General features: G+C 53.8%; 1 long non-coding RNA gene across 1 annotated transcript; it reads right to left on the reverse strand.

The window, feature by feature from the left end:
- Positions 1–9,316: 9,316 nt before the first annotated feature.
- LOC129144832 (uncharacterized) lies at positions 9,317–13,989 on the reverse strand. The gene is made up of 3 exons (XR_008549545.1): positions 13,791–13,989; positions 9,845–9,894; positions 9,317–9,459 (listed from the first exon to the last, which is right to left on the reverse strand). It is a non-coding gene; the product is annotated as an uncharacterized LOC129144832 (long non-coding RNA).
- Between the last annotated feature and the right edge of the window lie 4,700 nt (positions 13,990–18,689).

Genomic DNA, 18,689 nt, shown 5'->3' on the forward strand with positions numbered 1-18,689 from the left:
TGCAGCCTGATTTTTCTGGAGGACGGCATGGCTCGGGTTCGGGAAAGAGGACCCCCGCCTGCCCCTCCCTTCACCTCCCGCGGCGCTTCCGACGAGCCCCCGCGGCCCCTGATCTGAGGCGGTGGCCGACCCCGCCCGGCTTTCCTCCTTCAGGAACCTTCAGGGGACATTTGGGGGCTGGGAGCAGCATCCGGGGGATGGGAGGGGTCCGGGCGCTGTCACTTCAGCTGCCCTTCCCCCTGCGCGCGCCTGGCCCCGGGAGGCGCGGCGCGCGGGAGGCGGCGGCCGCGGGTGCCCCGGGGGGCTCGGACAGGCAGGGTCACCCGGCCCTGGGGTGTGCGGGGCTCGGCCGGCAGGTCCCCGCCCGCGGCGTGCGCGCGGCAGCCTCGCGGGGAGCGCGCGGGGGCTGCAGGTGCATTTCGGGGCGGGCCCGCGTCCGCGCCCCGCGTGTGCGCCCCTGCCGGAGGCGCGGGCCGGCGCGCGGGGCTCGCCCCTCACTGCGGCAGTGGGTGTGGACCCCGGTGGGCGAGGTGGGGGGAGCCTGCGCCTCCTCCCACGCCCACCCCCGCTTTTTTCCCCTCCGAGCGCGAGGTGCCATCTTTTTGCAGCGTGTCACGTCTTTGCGGAACGCTGCCGAGCGGGTGGCCGGGCTTCGGAGGACAGGGGGGGACTGTCATTACGGGGGGGGGCCTGGGGGGAGCCGCGATAGGCGCTGCACCCCCGGCGTTTCGCTGCGGCGAGCTGGAGCGCTCCCCCGGGTCTCGCTCCGGGCCGGCGGCTTTGTCTGTCGGGTGTCCGTGGTCCGAGTCGCCAGCCCGGGGATTTTGGTTTTTATTCCATGAGGGTGTTTCGGGCCTCGGCTTCTCCCCGCCCCCCCCCCTTTCGTCCCTCATTTTCAGCCCTTTGTTAGATCTCGGGGCTGGCGGGGGTCGCTGAACTCGGGCCCCAGCCCGGGGCACGCGTGGAGCCGCGCGCGCCTGAGCGACCCCCGCCCGCGCCCCGCCCGAGCTGCTCCGGCCCCGCCGCGACCGGGCGGGAGTCGAGGTCCCCGCGGGGGCCGCGAAGGAACGAACCCTCCCCACGCCCGAGCGTCCGGGGCCTCGCCGGGGCAGGCAGGCTGCGCAGCGAAGGGCACCGGCACGGCTGGGAGGGCGCGCGCAGGCCCGGCCCCCCGCCTCGCGCCCTGTTGCTTCTCCCCGCGGGGGGATGTGAGGAGGGGGCTCGAGGTTTCCTCGGGTGCTGCGGCCACACCCATTTCCCCCCGTCTGACTGGGAGGGGGGCACGGAGGGCGGTTGCCATGAGAACCTCACGCGTCCTGAGGAGGGACCTTGGGGCGTTGCCGGGTCCCTCCGCGGCAGGGATCGAGAAGCCTGGGCGCGGGCGGGATGCCCCGGCCCCGGGCTGGCGGCGCGTCTTACTTGGCCTGGCGCGGCCGCAGCCACCCAGACGGGCGTCCCCGATGTGTTGGTATTATTGTGGCTGGACATTATTTTAGAAACCTGCGAGATTTTCGCTCGAGAGCGGGAGTTCACCGCGTCCTTGAAACCCGGGGTGGGGCACGGGACCCCTAGAGAGTAGATCCAAGCCCCCCTCGAGCAGCCGGTCCTTGCGGCTTTCTGGGTTATTCTGTCTCCCTGAGAGCCGGTGCCAGGGCGCAGCTGAGAGGTCTCCACGTCTTAGGGCCCGAGTCAGCCACGCGGCGGTGGACGACCTGAGGATCTGCAGAATGACTCGGTGGTCGGGGGTCGAGAGTCTGCCCGGGGCCGGGCTGCGCCCTCGGGGCTGTGGCGTCGGGGATCAGAGCCGCGGCGCTTCCAGGTCTTTCGCGGGAGGGTTGCAAGATTTGCACGCGGTTCTCTCCTCTCCCGCCACCTCCCCGCCGCGGGACTGGGCCTGGGGTTCTGGTTCCAGAGGGAGCGAGGGCCTCGGGGCGGCCCTGGGGTCGCGGGGCCGGCGGCATGGCTGCGGGCGGAGGGGGTCACCTCCTGTGGTTTGGGGTACAGTGAGCGCGGCCCAGGGGAGCGCGTTCAGCCCGGCACCGGGAACAAAGCGTGGTCCACGCGCGCGGCCGTGATTCTGCTCCATTTTGAAATCTGTTGGTGGTTTGATGGGGCGCTGGGGTTGGCAAGGTCTGGGGGGTGATGATGGAGGAACCCCGGGAGCGTGAAGATGAGCCTTCCTATGAGGATCCACCAACTCGGCCGCTGGCTCTGTGCGGCTGCAGCGCGGGTGCAGCGGTTGCCCCTGCGCTCGGGCGGTGCGCGCTGAGCCCGCGCAGGCCTGGGGAAGGGCCGGGCCCCCCATCGGGGGCCTTGGACCCCGGCCCCAGAATCCCCAGCGTGCTGGGGCGCTTTTATGACCCCGGAGACCCGTCGACTTGTGGCGCTCAGGAACCTGTAACTCCATGCCGGGATCTAGCCGGTCCGGTTGGGAGTGGTGGGGACCTAGGACAGCGACTGCCAGGCCGGCCCCTCTGGCCACCCCAAGCTCAGCTCAGCAGGGTGTCTCTTAGTTTAGTGGGCCCCCGCCCCTCAAAATGACCTGTCCCGCCATAATTAATTCTGTAGTTAATGCTGAGGTGTAATTTTGCCATTTATGATACTGTCTATGTTCACCACTTACAAATTGCTTGTCCAGTCCCCATCTCCAAACCGTCCTCTAAACAAACAACTCCCTCCCTCCCCACAGTGCCCCATCCACAGGGCTTCTGGAATCCATTCCTTGACCAGCATTTCCTCCTGTAACAGGTGTGTTTACTGCTATCATCTGACTTGTCTCTGGGGGTTGCCTTTGGACAGGTGGGGGAGGGAGTTCTCGGTTGTGCTGTTTGGAGATGAGTGACAATCCGTGCCTGCATCCCTGCCCTGCACAGACCTGTCTGCGTGCCAGCCCATCAGCCTACAAGGGCGTGGCATTTAAGTGTTTTCTAGCTCCCTTGACAGGAACAAAAGAAGTGGGTTACTCCCATAAAATGCAAGAAGAAAACTTGGAATTGGCTTGATTGAGGAAGGTTCAGATTTATCCCGAGGGGGAGAAGAGCCCCTTCTATCGAACATCCCCTTTGACCTCCGTGCCCTTCGAGGTCATCGCTGACCTGGAGATGCGATAGGATGGTGCTGTCCTTTGTCAGGGCTGAATTTTTTCTCTGCCCTCTCAGCATCACTTTATGAAGCCCATTGTTAAAATGTTTAAAGCAACTGTGCTGGGCTCCGCCTTCCCTTGGCATTACATGCATGGTTTGAGTGGCACCGGCACGGCTGCTGGCTGAACCCAAGAGAGTTTCACAATGAGATGGTGCCTTTCACTTATTTTCTTGGTATCTCCCTTACTCCCACCGTGAAAAAGAATTATTCAAAAACAAAAACACCTTTAGGAGTTTAATACAGTGCTAACCATTCAATAATGAGTATTTTGCCCCTACTCATTAAACAATTAAGTGGATAAAATGGAAGACACGAGTCAAAAAGGTGGATGTGAGGAAGCAGGGTGGGGAGGGCTTTCCTTAAGTCCCTGGCATCACCATGGTTGGAGGACATTGCCCATCTAGTTTGTCCCCTGCTCTCTGTCCAAATGACACCCAGAAAACTGCCTGTGTTGTTTGGTGTACCTCCACACCCCCCTTGTTTCTGCACCTCACCCCTTCTCACTGCAACCCTCCCAGCCTATGGCCCCACAGCCCAGTCCCCACAGCCCACCTCTCTCTTCTTGACTAGTCCTGGCACCTCTGGAGCGGCAGGTGTTCCTTACGCCAGGGGAGAGGGGGAGACAGAGGGATGGAGGCAGGAAACCCCACTTGCACCTGCTCCCTCCTTCCAGCTGGCTTATTTTACTCTGAGACCCCTGAGCCCTTTCACCTGCCCAGAAATGCCCACCTGCCTGGCCACCCCTAACTTGATGCCCTAGGTGTTTCCTCCACTGACGGGCTGGTGTTTGAAGCATGGGGAAGGGCTGCGGCAGGGCCAGGAGCCAGCCTCCAGCTGGAACCCAGCTGTTTCCCTATCAGACTGGTTCTTAACCCCTGGAACAACTGAGCTGTCCAGAGACAGTTTTTCACAACCAGAAGAGAGCATTGTCTAGTGGATAGGGGCCAGGGATGGCCCTACATATTGTATGAGGCACAGGACCCCCCCCCCGCCTCAAAAAATGATTCTGCCCCAAATATTGCTAGTGCCAGAGTTGAGAAGCCTGCTGTAGAAACAGTTCCCCTGACACTGTTACCTTAATGGCGGCTTACATTCATTAAGTGTCTTCTAGGACATTCCAAGACATTCCCCAGAGATTATCTCATTTAACCTCCCAACACCCTCCTACCGCCTTATGTAGGGTGCTGTTATCATCTCTGTGTTGCCTATGGGGGAACTAAAGTACAGAAAGATTTAGTAACTCACTAAAGCTCACACAGCCGGTGAGGGAGGGGCAGGGCGTGGAACACCCCCCCTTCCTCTTGTCAGCTTGACGTGGGCGAGCCTGGGAACCCAAGTGCCATCTCCTAACACTGTCCCAGTGGAGTACTCTGATTCCAGAACCACTGACTCACAAATGAACCTTTGCAAACATCTGCAATTAGAGCAATTTCCTGTCTGGCCTTGACACATGGAGTAAAGGATTCACTCTACTCTGTGCTTCTGTTTATAAGACAAAGGGAAAATGTCTGGGCACCTGAAAGCTCTCTTCCCAAATCCTGGCTTTTATGACTTCTAAAGGAAGGAGCAGCCAGGTCTGATTGGCTCAGAAAAAGCTGGAAATCAAGATTGAGGAATCATAAAGTCAGCTGTAGCTAGAGTCAAATCACTCAAGTTTTAGGGACAGGGAGGGCCTCCGGGTGCCCCTCACAGAGGTGGAAACTTTGGCACTAGCTGAAGGGATCTCCTGCCAGAACTGTGGGTCTCACCTGGCAAAGATGGGCCTGGAAGTTTCTCCAGCTTCCTGAGACCCAGGCTGTGCAGTAAATATTCCATTATGCTGGGGTGCAGAGGGCCCCTCGTCCACCAGACTCACTGGCACTCCCCCAGGCTGAGATGCTGAGACGCTACCTTCCCCAGGGACATACCCCAGCCACACCTGTCTCGCCTCTATTACCATGCCAAAGGGGTGGCTGCCCAGAACTCTTTTCCTGTCTCAGGCACCATGCTCCTGCCACCTCTGCCAGGTTCCTTTCCTGCACAAATTGGTCTCCATTTGAGCATGGCAGGCAATTTTAGGTGACTCAGGGTGGTTTTGAGCTTTGGTTCGTTGATGAGGAAACCTCCTGTAGGTGTGCAGCTAGACTGGGCTGCCACAAAATACAAGCTCGAATGACTCCTGGGTAAATCCTCTTTTTTTTTTTTTTTTTTTTTTGCTGTCACTATTTTGGCAGGCTCTGTGCACGCCCCTCTCAGGGACACTATAGCATTGATCCCCAGGGAGTGTCATTAGTGCCTTAGCTGTTCAAGGAAGCTTGTTGAGTGCATTGAGAGCGGCTGCTGCTTTTTCTTTGACGGGTCACCAGAGCGGACCAGTGTCCTGCAGACAGAAGTTTTAGATTTGGTCTCATGATTTAAGGGTGTGGGCGCAGATCAGCCCACTTGGGTGCAAATTCCAGATCCCCCACTCACTGTGGGATCTAAGTTGTGTTGTCTGTAATTTGCAGCGGTACTTATCTCAGGGCTGCAAATGGGCTTTAAAAGGGGTGATGCAGTGCTTAGTACAGGGCCCTGTGCACAGTGACTGTCCAGTCTCTGATGCACACTTGTTATTGGATGGATGTGCAAAAGGCCTGCTGACCCTGGTGACAGAATCTATCGTAACAGATCATGTGACACTGAGTTGGGACCAAGAAGTGGACAGATGCCCAGCTCCTCTGGAATGAGTCATTGTTGTTTGGGTGGAAGTGGACCCCCCCCCCCCGAAAATCACACACACCCATGTTTTATTGTACATACAGAACTCTTGCCACAGGCAAGCTGAGCGACTTGTCATCTGTTGTCCCTGCTTCTGTCCTCTTCCTTCCTGAAATCCACTCCTGCCAGGAATAGCCCATGTACTCTCCACCCCAGCCTCAGCTGAACCCCCTCCCTCCTAGCATCTGGCTTAGCATGTCCATTTCCGGTTCCGAGATCTTATTAGTTTATCCTTTGAATGAAAAGCCAGAGCTGGTGAGATTGAGAAATAATGGAAGTATCAGAAGACAGCAGAGGAGAGATTTTACAAATGAAGTCGCTTAGCAGAGTGTTGGTGTTGGGAGCTGGCAAGCAGGCTGTGTGTGGACATTTTTGAGAGTTAAGTAGAAAAATGTTCAAACTCATTGCGTTCCAAGTCAAGGGGACTTCAAGGATCTGATAAGTACAGTCATATCTAAATGCAGAAGTTCAGTGTAAGAAATCTTATCCATGAATTGAAGACTGAGTTATAGTGCATCCATTTTTAAAGGGTCATGAAATCAGAAAATCATCATAAGTGATAATATATTTTAAACACTTTACTTTACCTTAAGCCAGAAAGGTGTACACTTATTCCTCCATTTTGCTGTAGGGTCCAGGCCTTTTCTTCATGTTTGGATGAGCCGTTTAGAATCCCTTTTCTTTTTTGTCTAAGCCACACTCAAAATGCATTGTCTTAGGACTTCCGGTTTTAGTTCCTGGGAACAAGGGCTTACACTGTGGCGTATCTGAATGCAGAATCCCTAGAGAGTTATTATTTTTTCCATGGTCTTTAATATTCCATTGGACAATAAGGTATTACTCACCTTTATGAAGTCTTTACCAAGCGTTCAACTTGATTTTCTTTTTTTTTTTTTAATTTTCTAGAGGCATGTCTTATTTATTTATTTATTATTTGTTTGTTTGGTTTATACATGCACTGGGTACAGTCAGAAGCGCGGGAGGGTGAGAGAATTCACCAGAGCCAGAGCGGGGAGCAGAGCAGGCAGAAGGACCGAAGGACACTGCTGAGGGGAGCAGCGGGCGGCAGGAGAGGTCTGCGCGCCATGTGGGACCCTCCTCCGGTGGCCGGGGAGCAGCCGGGGATTGAACCGGCTGCAGAGGTTGCAGGCAGCTTCGCAACCCAGCGCTCAACCGCTGCGCCACCGGGGAGGCCCACAACTTGATTTTCTTAAAATCAATTCTTGATTTTAAGAGTTGAGCTTGTTTTGAGCACGGGTCTTTCATCAGCTTGCACCTTATCTGAATTACATGATGATCGTGTAGATAGATCTAGAAGGTCGGCTGTATTGGAAGGGCCCTGGGTATGGCCATCAGGTCCCGTGAACCCCAGCCTTGAATGTTGACAGTCTTTCATTTCTGCTTCTTCCCTAGTGTCAGAAGAGACCTACCCTGGAGACTTGTGTTTGAATTAAATGGGAGGCATGGAATGTAGAGGATCCAAATAAGGATCAGGGAAAAAAAGTTATTATAATAAAGTGAAAATCAAAATCAACAAGCAACTATAAACCAGAGACATTCTGCAGGAGCGGAGAGGGGAGTAGGATCAAAATGGGTGGGGAGAGCACAACAGACTATGGTGATGGTACATGGGCGACTTGGTGCTGGGACGTTCACGGGCACTGTAGCTGAGATGACTATACATTGTAAAAAAAAAGAAGAATGATGTAAAAAATATATTAAAAAATGAATAAATAAAATTTGAATAAATAACTAAATAAATGGGGGGCATGGCCGCCCCGCCCCGCCTCTGCCTGCCTTCCAGGACTAATACAACACTTTGAATTCACTCACATAGAATCCCATCTGTAGGGGGCTTTGTGAAATTCTCCCTATAAGACTTAAAAGAAATTAAAATTCCCTTTACTAGATTAACTTCCTTAGTGAAGGAGTTCTAGATCAAGGTCCAACAATTAAAAGACCATGTTAGGGCCTCCCCGGTGGCACAGCGGTTGAGCGCTGGGTTGTGAAGCTGCCCACAGCCTCTGCAGCGCTGGTGCGATCCCCGGCTGCTCCCCGGCCACTGGCGGAGGGTCCCACATGGTGCGCAGACCTCTCTCGCCGCCCGCTGCTCCCCTCAGCAGTGTACTTCGGTCCTTCTGCCTGCTCTGCTCCCCGCTCTGGCTCTGGTGAATTCTCTCACCCTCCCGCGCTTCTCACTGTACCCAGTGCTTGTATAAATAAATAAATAAATCTTAAAAAAAATAAAAAGACCATGTTAAATCAGCAGATTAGAATAAAATCTGAAGCCATTGATAGTGATGTTGCACATAAGACCCTCCCTCTGGTCCTGTCCACCCCACTGCTAAACCAGGCATCAAAGAGAACAGGAACATAAATTATCTCTTGTTCTCCTTCCAGCCTGCGGCCCAGTTTTGTATTTTCCCAGAAAGGCTGGATGAGGTCTTGGGGCCTGGTCTGCAGTTGTCCTACCCAAGTCCAGGGATGCACTTTCATCCTTGTGTCTCCCTCCCCAGACACAGGGGCATTAGAAGACCCCCGGGTCCATAATTGTCGGTCAAGTGCTCTACAGCCCACACAGAATGCCAGGAAGGAAGTGCTGGGGAGGCCAGTCCGTGGAACCCTGGAGCTGTGCCGTCCCCCGGGTAAAGGACAGCCCTTCTCCCGTGTCGAGCCAGTGTCCTAAATTATCTGTGGACAGAGTTGTCCTGGATCAAGTCCAGGGCTGCCATTGATTTATAGGTCATTTCAAAGGTGCTTATTTCTAACCTTAATTGGTCAGTGACACTAAACGATTGTCTTACCTCACCCCCTCCTCCTATGGCCTACCCCCCCCCAAGACTTATTGATGATTAATAATCTAAAGCCAAATGCTTAAATGCCCAAGGGAAGTTTACAATTCAAAGAATCTGGTTGTCTGGCTGTGTGTGTCTGGCTGTGTGTGTGTGTGTGTGTGTGTATATACATGTGCATATTAAATGTGAATATTCACAACCTTATTTATGTCTGGATTTTTTATATTGGGTTTGTTGAAACCTCAATAGCTATTTCAGCTCTGGTATTGATAATGTACCAGAACTTAATCAACATATAGGTGTATACGACAAAGATCATATACACTAATACAACAGCTGTCTGCAGCCAGCTCCCCTGCACTGGTAAGAACCATGGTGTAGATTCATACGACCTGTGCCTTTCAAAGCTGCCCATTGCCAAGAACCACCGGGAGAGCTGTTTGGAAGACTCGCCAGCCCGGTGCCACCCACATTAATCTTGTCTTTGCCCTGAGAGTGGAAATGTTCCTCAGACCCCACCCCATGGCGGGCAGTTCCGCTTCTGCCTCTGCTGTCTCTGCAAGCAGCTTAGAGACCAAGGATTTCCCAGAACATCCCTAAATCTGCTTGAATAATGGAGCGATCATTCAAACTCACCTGAGCCTTTTATAAACCGGTTTGCTCTTCTCCCCAGGGCTAATCCCAGGATAACACGCCCTGGCTTCTCCCCACTGGGTCCAGGCCTTCCTGCTCTAGTCAGAAGTCCCTTCCTTCTTAGCAGTGACTGATGGCTGTGCTCTGCTCCCTGTGGAGTGTTAATACCGATTGAAAAAATTGAAATAAATCCCTTTTAATGTCACTAAAAATAATTTACAACCAATATTTGATGTCTGATGGGAAATGCAGGGAAAAAAATGTATTTAAGTGGGAGGGTTCATGTAACAAGTTAACCATCAGGGCCAACTAAAACAAATCTATGAAAAGATCTTATGTATTTTCCAGCAAGACTGCATCCCGGAAGTTAGCTATCCCCTCATTTTGTGGGTCTGTTATCACCCCCTGCTAGGGCTTGCCAAGGCCTAAATTGAAATGCAACCTTCTATTTCCTGATTACGTGATGTGTAGCAAAGGTGAAGATTTCCTATCCTTCCATTTTTCCATCTGTAAGTGGGGATTATGCACTCCCTCACCTTGGAAGGGAACATCATGTGGTCTCTCTTCTCACAGGGTCATCATAGAACTGAAATAAAAACAATCTATGTGAGTTCCTTTGAGCTGCTCAGTAGACATGGGCTGCAGGGAGGGGGGATCCTCCCAGGAACCTCAGTTGGGAGTCTGATGGAAGTCTCTCGTGGGCTGAGCAAAGCCTGATGCCTGAAGCAGTACAGCTGACACACTGTGTGCCCCACGGCTACAATGCGTTCCCACCCCCCCCACACACACACACACACACTGTATCCCCTGAACCAGCCACACGGGGATGGCCAGACTGGGCCTGGAATGGAAGGGCAGGCAGCCACAGTCTGGCCTATGCTGTTCCTATGGTCCCCTTCTTTGCAGAGAAGGGAGCCCAAAGCCAAGTGCGGGACAGTGGGTGGGGTACCCCTAGAATAACCCCAAGTGCCATCCTGCCCCTTCCAGTGCTGGCTTCGCAGTGGGGCTGGAACTTCCTGGGCTCCCATCTTGACCTTTGGATGGAATTTCCGGGAGCTGTTCTGCTGGGGGGGGGTGAAGGGGGGGTTCAGTTTCCTCCTACTCAGAGAGGGACTTGAAACAGAATCTCATATTCTAACTCTGCCCAGGGTAGCTCTCTCTGCCAATCAGTGATGGAATTGATGGAGGCAAGTGTGATTAAAAGCTGGAGGTAACTTTGCTGCTATAATATTCTGATGGCTGTTTGGTGGCGGGAGGCATGAGGAAGACTCAGTAATTGAACCGCTTACACTTGGAATTTGAATTGCGCTGGAATTGGGCCTGCGATCTCTGGTCATTGCCCGGTGAGTGGAGGATTTCTCCTGTGTGGGCATGGTGGCAGCCAGACTGCTCTGCAGTGTAGTGACCCCACATCATCGATTGGTTACCCTGCTCCCCCCAGAGCCATCCTCATTACACCCCAGTCCCTCCACCTTGGCCACTGAAACCTGCCATTGTCCAGTCCCCACGTTGTAACCTTAGGGCTTTAAACTCTTCTCTTTACCCCCAGATTAGAACAGACTTAGCCATCAGTTTCTTCCTCCCAGACGTCTCCCAGATCTGCCCCCTCCTTGCCAGTCTCATCCTCTCCAGTGCCAAGGACACTAGACCTTAGCACCGCGTCCTCAAATCGTTAGGGAAACAAGAGTGAACCATCCCCAATCTCAGTCCCTAATTTCACATCCAATTTTGCAGATCTTTGCCAGATTCTTCCAGGGGCAGCCTGTCATCTGCTTGTCCCTGCCCAAGCAGGAGTCCAGATGGAGTCCAAGCCCACCTCTCACTGCCTGCCCAGGTCCCCAGGCCCCAGCTGGGGCTCCCTGTCCAGTCCAACTGGTCCAGTCCTACTGCTGACCAGCCTCTCTCTGCTCAGAAAGACTTCATGTTCTGCCTCTGGCTCGCCCCTCGAACCCTCCCCCTGCCCGTTTGTCACCCTGAACTTCCCCCAGGTCTCTCCTCTCTAAAGCGGCCCCAGGTTCTGCAGTCAACAGGCCTCTGCACAGTTCATCTCTCACCAGACATCAGTGTCCCAGTGGTTAATGCTTAATTGTTTTCCCTCTTGCCTTGCTGTGCGAGCAGGTTCCATCTCCCACAGGCTGGGCGGCCCCGGAGGGCAAGGCTCATGTCTTATGTGGCTCGCCCGCTCCCCTGGGTGTCTCGCCAGGTTCCCAGAAATGGGCACATACGCAGCTCAAAATAATCACTCTTGATTTATGCAGCTGGATGCTCATAAATCAAACAGGCTGATGTCAGAGGAACTTTACCTGTTTAAATAAAAAGTTCTCCACCTACTAGTACGCAGTTCTGTCGCTCTGGAGACTTGACAAATTCAGAGATGACAGGTCCTTTCAAACATTTTATAATTGTTACTTTGCCCTACTTGAATCCAGCATCCTCCCTACTGGTCCTAATTAGTTTTCCTTTATGAAGATGTTAGTAATAATAGAAGTAGCAGTTTGCCTTTGTTTTATTAAAAAGCATTGCCTAAGTTAACCCTTCCTCCCTGAGCGGGCAGGGATTCACTGAGGCTGAGATTCCCCAGCTGGGGAGGGAGCCAGATCTTGCTTCTCCCCATTTTTGTGCCTCTGCCTCCCACCCTCAGTGCCTCGCCTTCAGCTCCACTTCCCACACCCAGGGACGCTCTGTAGTGCTAGTGACCGGAGGAGCTGTGTCCTCCAGCCTCTGTGAATGGGTCAGAGGTAACATGAGCCTTCCTGGAGAAAGTATTTTAAACCAAAAGCCAGTCTCTAAACTGGGCTGCCGCTGCACGCTGCTGGTGACAGCAGAACCAAATTTAGTGTCGTGGGCAGGTCCCCACTTATCAAGTAGAGAAGCTCATTTTTCTTCTAGCTCATGCAAAGCACAAAAAAATGTTCACACCCGCCACACTTCCACGAGGATACTTGTGACCGAAGGCGCGAGAATGTGCCGAGGGGAGCCTGGGAGTAGCCTCCGGGGCGAGGACCTTCAGAATCCCAGGCAGTGTGGACAGGGGGAAATTTAACTCAAAGTGGGCAGTGTTCCTGGGCCAGGCAGGTCAAAGCAAGCGCCTGCCTTGGGGGCAAGCGTCACAGTGGGAGGGGAGGGGACAGAGCTGAGCCTGGGTCACCCAGCCCTCTGAGGGGACAGCTAGGTCCTCCTTCCCTGACAGGTCACTTTATTTCCCCCAGCCTGCCCCAAAGTGGCTCACCCTCTGGGACCAGAAAAAAGATGAGTGACAGCCACAGAGTGGGAGGGGCTCCCCCAGATGTGGCTGGGGTTGTGCTACCACATGACTCAGGACTACGGGACCTCGCTGGACACTTTTATGGTGTGGAACACATTTTCCGCAGCCACCCTTCCATCTCACTAAGACAAGAGGCTCTTCTCAGTTCTGTTCTCGCCTCCCACCTTCTCCCCAACTCTTTTTTTTTTTAATTTTCAGCTACAAAGCCAACATACCATATGTGAGATGCCACCCTAGTTTCTGTTTTGTTGGGTTTTCTTGGAGCAGAGGAGAGAACAGGATCAATCAGCCTATCAGTTATATTCTGGGTGAGGAGTTATTCAAGAAAATTCTTTAAAACATCCCCAACTGAAACAGGGGACCCCCTTAAGGGTCTCAGCACCACAGACTTGCTTAGCTCCCATAGATTAGGTGCCTATGCCCACAGCCCTGGAGGCTGAGTTAGCAGCTCAGGAACACCCCGTGGCAGGCAGCTCCTCAGTCCCTCTTGGGTCAACCCAGGACATGCTGTGCCCCTGGGTGCAGGGGCCTTATCAGCAAAATCTGTGGCCATTTAAATTATTATTGTCCATAACAAAAGGTAAAACATTACTAAATGTAAGGAGAATTCATTCAGTGGGTGAGAAGGCCATGTCAGAGGTGGCAGAGGCTGGAGGAAAGCAGATACCACAGCTGCTGGAAGAGACAAGCAAAGGATTTTCCCCCAGAGCTTCCAGAGGCAGCCTGGCCCAGCCAACCCTGAAAGGGGGCTCCATCCATCACACTGAGTTTGAACTTGAGCCAGCAGCCACAGGAAACTGATACAGTAAGTATGTCTCACGCCATCTTTGACATATACTTTTACTCACAACATTATCTGTTATTTATCCAAAATTCTGATTTTACTGCACAGCCTGTATTTTTCGTCTGGCAAATCTACTTCCCAGGGCCAAAGAAAGAGGCTTTTGAAATTTGCAAGAAAACTGGTTCAGGTTGTGAGGAAGTGGACTTCCTCATGCTTCCAGTCTTTAAAAGCACAGTTCAACTGAACCAACTTGAACTTGACCTAACTATTCTCTGGATAAAGGAGGGGGGCCATTGGACAGGTGTTAATGATTTATTCTTTCAACAGTCATTTGAGCACTTCCTATAAAACAGAAGCTCTGGGCAAGGGTAGAGGAGTTAGCCATTAATCCAGTACATCTAGGCAGAGTTACAGACCGTTTCAGAGAACTCACGTGAAATCTCGCCATTACCCGATGATCCTTGGGTGCACTGCCGATAGCTGAGCCGCCCCTGGGAACCGTGCACCCTTTCTTTGTGCTGAATGAGACAGATGGAGGCGGGGAGGGGGTGTAGCAGCTTCCCAGCTCTGGATCCCCAGGAGGAGTCTTTGGTGGCAGTGGCTGCAAGATGTCCCCAACACTTCCTGTCACATCACGCTGCAGGGAGTGGGACAAGGTGCAAGTGTTAAGGACAAACAGGGCCCGTTGTCCCACCCAGAGGGAGCAAGGCGTGGCCAGGCACAGGCGGCCGGTGGGCTTGCACTGCCAGACGGTCCCGGGACCCTCCCTCAGATGTTTACTGATGCTCACAGAATCCCCAGTGCTCCAGCTTTGAGGGGCCAGAACAGTCAGTGTGTTCTCAGAATACCCACCTGGGATAAGAAAAAAAACGTGTAGTTTTCAGGAACAAAGGAAAAGGGCGGGGGCGGGGGGCAGACTGAACATACAAAGATGTTCGACCTGGCCCACAATCAAAGGGCTGTGGATAAAGGCACAGTGAGAGGACGCTGGGCCCCCCATGGCAAAGATCCAGAGGGCGGTAACGGGAAGTGGCCAGGTGTGCTGTGAGGGGCGGGGTGCGCCCCCACAGGTGCCTCCCACACCCCACCACCCATCACATGCATGTGCTTCTGGGAATCTACCCTTTCTATGTGCACAAGACATGGGGGTGGGGAGCCCCTGGGGGGTCATCTGTTAGGAAATAATCGCAGGGGCTGGTTCAGGGGTGGTCCCTGGAGATGTCGTGGGTCCATACCAGGCTGGCACCCCATGTTGAGTGCTGAGGGGCTTTGGGTCCCTCAGGTGCAGGAGGAAGGGTGCACTGTATGAGTCCACACAAGCCTCTCTCTGGGAGGAAAGACAGTAAGTAGCCTTGCGGCAGAAGGGGCAGAGGATGTGGGTTCACAATGGAGACCCCATTTCACTCTCGTTACTATTTTTAATTATTTAATTTCCCATGTGTATATATTACCTTTTTTTTAAAGTTCATTTATATATATTCTCAGATCCCCAATCACTTCAAAAGGAATAAAATACCTGGAAAAAGTGTTCTTTAAAAGGCCCCCGGTGGTGCTGGCATGGGTGACACCCTGATGGGGAGGCTCTGGCCTCACCCTCTCATTTTACAGATGGGCACTTCCCTGCCCTAGACAGGAACCTTCCAGATGAGCTCTAGGAAAAGAACTTAGCAGGAACATTTGTGTGTGTGTGTGTGTGTGTGTGTGTGTGTGTGTGTGTGTGTGTAACTGAGAACAGAGAACACTCCCTTGGAAGTAGAGGAGACAGAGAGAGAAACAAGGGGGAGCAGGTGCTATTTAAGTGGCTAATCCTTACCATGGCTTATGACAGACCAACCCCAGGGCCACCTGGTCCCCAGGGTAACCTGCATTCCCAGTGAGATCCCATGGACAAGTTCCCAGGGCCAAGCTGGGTGATGCGTCACTGCAGGATCTGACTGCCCAGTCCTCTTCTATCGAAACCAACTGCTGCTATTTTTTCTCTTAGTGCTTTCATACAAATGACCTCATTTCATCCTCCCTGCCTCGGCAGGCTTGGGGGCACTTCCTGTTTGGATGGAAGCTGCCATTCCAGAACCTCAGAGGTGGAGTGAGGGCGAGAGCCTGTCTGCCTGAGCCTGCCTTGAGGCCAGGGCCTGTGTGGAGTAACTTCTGTGGGGCAGGGTCCACAGAATTCTTTCAGAATCCCCACCCTCCTGTTCAGCCCCTCCCCACATTCCTTGAAGGCTGCAGCACCCTGGACCCTGCTCATTGGGGGTGCTCCCCATGCCCAGAGAAGCAGCAGGACATTTCTAGTCTTCTCTTTCCACACAGACAGGTGAGATGTCCTCACCGGTCCTCCGAGGGCAGCGCTTACATTTCGGTTGCCCGTGCCCCAAGGACTCTCCAGAGGACTGAGGGACACAGCCAGAGTCAGAATGTAGCATGACCCCAGGCCCAAGCATCTCTACTGCCCTTCAGCACAGGGTAGCTCTGCTTGTCCTCTAGGACCCTGAAATCACAGGACCTAGAGGTGGGAGAACCCCCAGCAGCTGCCTGCCCAAGCTCCTCCTCTGTCTCGCTGACAGTCACCAGACTTCCCTGTGGCGGCCAGTGGTGGCCTCATTAACCATCTGATAGGGTTGGGAGGGAAGAGAGTGGCCAGAAGAGAAAGATGGAAGTGTTGGGAGCAGCCCCCAAATGTGTGACATCCTTGGGATGAATCACCACCTTCTGCCTCTCCCCCTCTCCCGACACCTCCCTACTTGCTGAGGTTATGCTGAGAAAAACCAGAGGTGCCAGCACAAGAGGTAGGGACATTTTAATGGATACCAGAGCCACTTGAAAAAATGGGGTGACAGCCCAGAGAGGTAAAGTGACCTCCCCAGAGTCACACACAGAGACCCCTTGTAGAACCCTCATGGGCCACACATCCCCTCCCTCCAATGGCTGGGGCACCAGGAGGGGGCCCCAGAACCACCTGGTCAGTGGGACCAACCCGTGGTGGAGGCCTGGCCAGGAGGCAACAATATCTGAGACCCCCCAAAAATGGAAAGTAAAACCTATCAGGTGATGGAGGCCAGTCACTGGAACACATGGCCTGGTTTATGGGTGCATCCATTTGCAAGAGTTTTCCAGAACATTCCCACTTTCTTCCGTAGCATGGAAACCTCTGCTGAGGTCTCCCAGGGACCGCTTTCTTCACTGGTTTCGATAAATGGTTTTTGCTTTGCAAACGTGTGCTGGCCTCGGAGGATCCAGACCCATTGAGAGACAGGCAGTTCCCCCGGGCAAGTTGGCTAATGCTAGGACTTGTCCTCCCAGAGAAAAATAAAACAAAAAGCAAAACTAAAATCCCTCAAAGAATGACCTCGAGTCAAGGTAAGTTCCCTTTCACTAAAGCACCCAGGCTGGACCTTCTTGGCTGTTTCTGAAGGGAGGGGCTTACGTCCTGCCCTAAAACCAGCACTAATTTTCCTAGAGAGTGTCTGTGATGGGGGGCCGGGGTGTCCCTAGAGGAACAGCCTTCCCCTCGCTGAGCAACCAGCCACCATTCGCTCTTCCCTCAGTCTGCCTGAATAATAGAAGCGACATTTATTCCTGGGAAGCGTCAATTAGGATAATGAGGTTCTCCTTGCCCACGGAGATGAAGCAGTTGCCAGTCACAGAAGCGCGTGCGGGAAAGAATGGCAGAAACTGAGCCTGCCCAGCCCGCCCAGCCCTCCCGTGGGGCCCAGGAGAGCCTGGAGTGGCCTGGCCTGGCGTCCATCGTTGTTCTGCCCACTTCAACCATTTCCTCCCTACTGTCTCCTGAGGCCCCTTCCTTTGCTTTCTGAAGTCAGCCCATCCCACTATTAGCACAAAGGCTGCTAAGGGGCTCCGCAATGGCCCTTCCCCTGTACCTGCCGGGCCTATTCTTAGCCACTGGGTCTCCCGCAAGGATCATTTTATCATTATCGTGACTTACCAAAGAAACAGACTTGAGATGCACTTTGCCCACACCTTCCCGCCTTCCTGGGAGTGGGTGAAATGTGGGGGGAAGAGCCCAGCCTCTGGAGGAGGGCCGGCTGAGTTGACTCACAGCTGCCCCTTCCTCGCCGTGTCAGCTCGGGTAAGTAGCTTGAGCTCTCTGAGTTTGGCTCCTCAGCTGAAAAATGGAATAACAGCACCTCTCAGGACTGTGATAAAGCAGGGCGCTGGCATGAGCAAAGCAGAGAGCTGAATTAGCAGCTCAGGGACACCCCATGGCAGGTAGCTCCTCAGTCCCCCTTGGGACAACCCAGGACACACTGGTCACTTCTGTGCCCTGGGTACAGGGGCCTTGTCATCAAAGCCTGTTGCAGATGGGGCCATGGCTCAGACAGGTTTAAGGGGCTAAGTGTGGACCTGGGCAAAGGTCTGACTCAGACACACGCTCTTGACAAGATCTTTGTGGGCTTGCCTGGGCATCTGGCTTCCTTATACAAGGGAACCTTCCAAAAGAGCTGCAGGCAGAGAACACAGGTTTGGGGAAAGTTCTTCCTGGACTCTGCCTGCGCCTGCAATACACTGGGTGGTACAGCACAGGGGCCTCAGGTTCCTTTTGGGGTTTTATTTGGGGGATGAAGTTAGCTTTTCCCCAAGCCCTCTGCAGACCTGTCACCTGCCTGGCACTTGAACCTGTGGGCCAGCTGCCTGGCTGGAGTTGGCGGTGATGATGGTAATGGTAAGGGCCAACTTGTGTTCCTGGTCCCATGGAGACTGGAGAGCATGCTCGCCCCTCCCTTTTATTCTACCTGGAGAAACTGAGGCCCAGAGCGGCAGGATGACCTTCACTTAATCCTTCAGCTCCTAGGGGTCACACTTGGCAGCACGGCAGCCCCCCGGCCTCGAGCATGTTCTAGTCTGGGCAGTATTCCCTCAAAGGGCCTCCTGTCCCCAAGCTGTGGCCACTCCAATGCCATGTCCACTTGGTGGTTCAGCTCTGCCTCCTGGTCCTCCCACCCTCCAGGGGCGCCTTGGCAAGGATGGAGTGCCCACACTGACCCCGTCACCTCCAAATGCTTCCAGTGCCTGGAATCCCACAGACACAACTCCCCAGTCACCCCCTAGCCCACAGATCCTGAGGCATTGGGGCGACACTGCAGAATCCAGCTGCAGCCGTCCTATTAACAGCTGACTCTCCTGAGCTGCCCAGCGTCAGCTGTTTAGCACCTGGCACGCCTGGGTACTTAATAACAACCAGCTTCCTAATGAACAGCGAAGAGGCCAGCAGGTGGTAAATGTATGCATCTCTGTACAACTGTTACACAGCCATTACGGTCTATAAGGAATGACAGAGAAATCTGATGGCAGAGACTTTCACCCCTTCCTCCCC

This window comes from Talpa occidentalis, unplaced genomic scaffold, assembly GCF_014898055.3.
Source record: "Talpa occidentalis isolate TD23 unplaced genomic scaffold, MPIMG_talOcc4v2.1 talOcc4.7, whole genome shotgun sequence".
NCBI classification, from domain to species: Eukaryota; Metazoa; Chordata; class Mammalia; order Eulipotyphla; family Talpidae; genus Talpa; species Talpa occidentalis.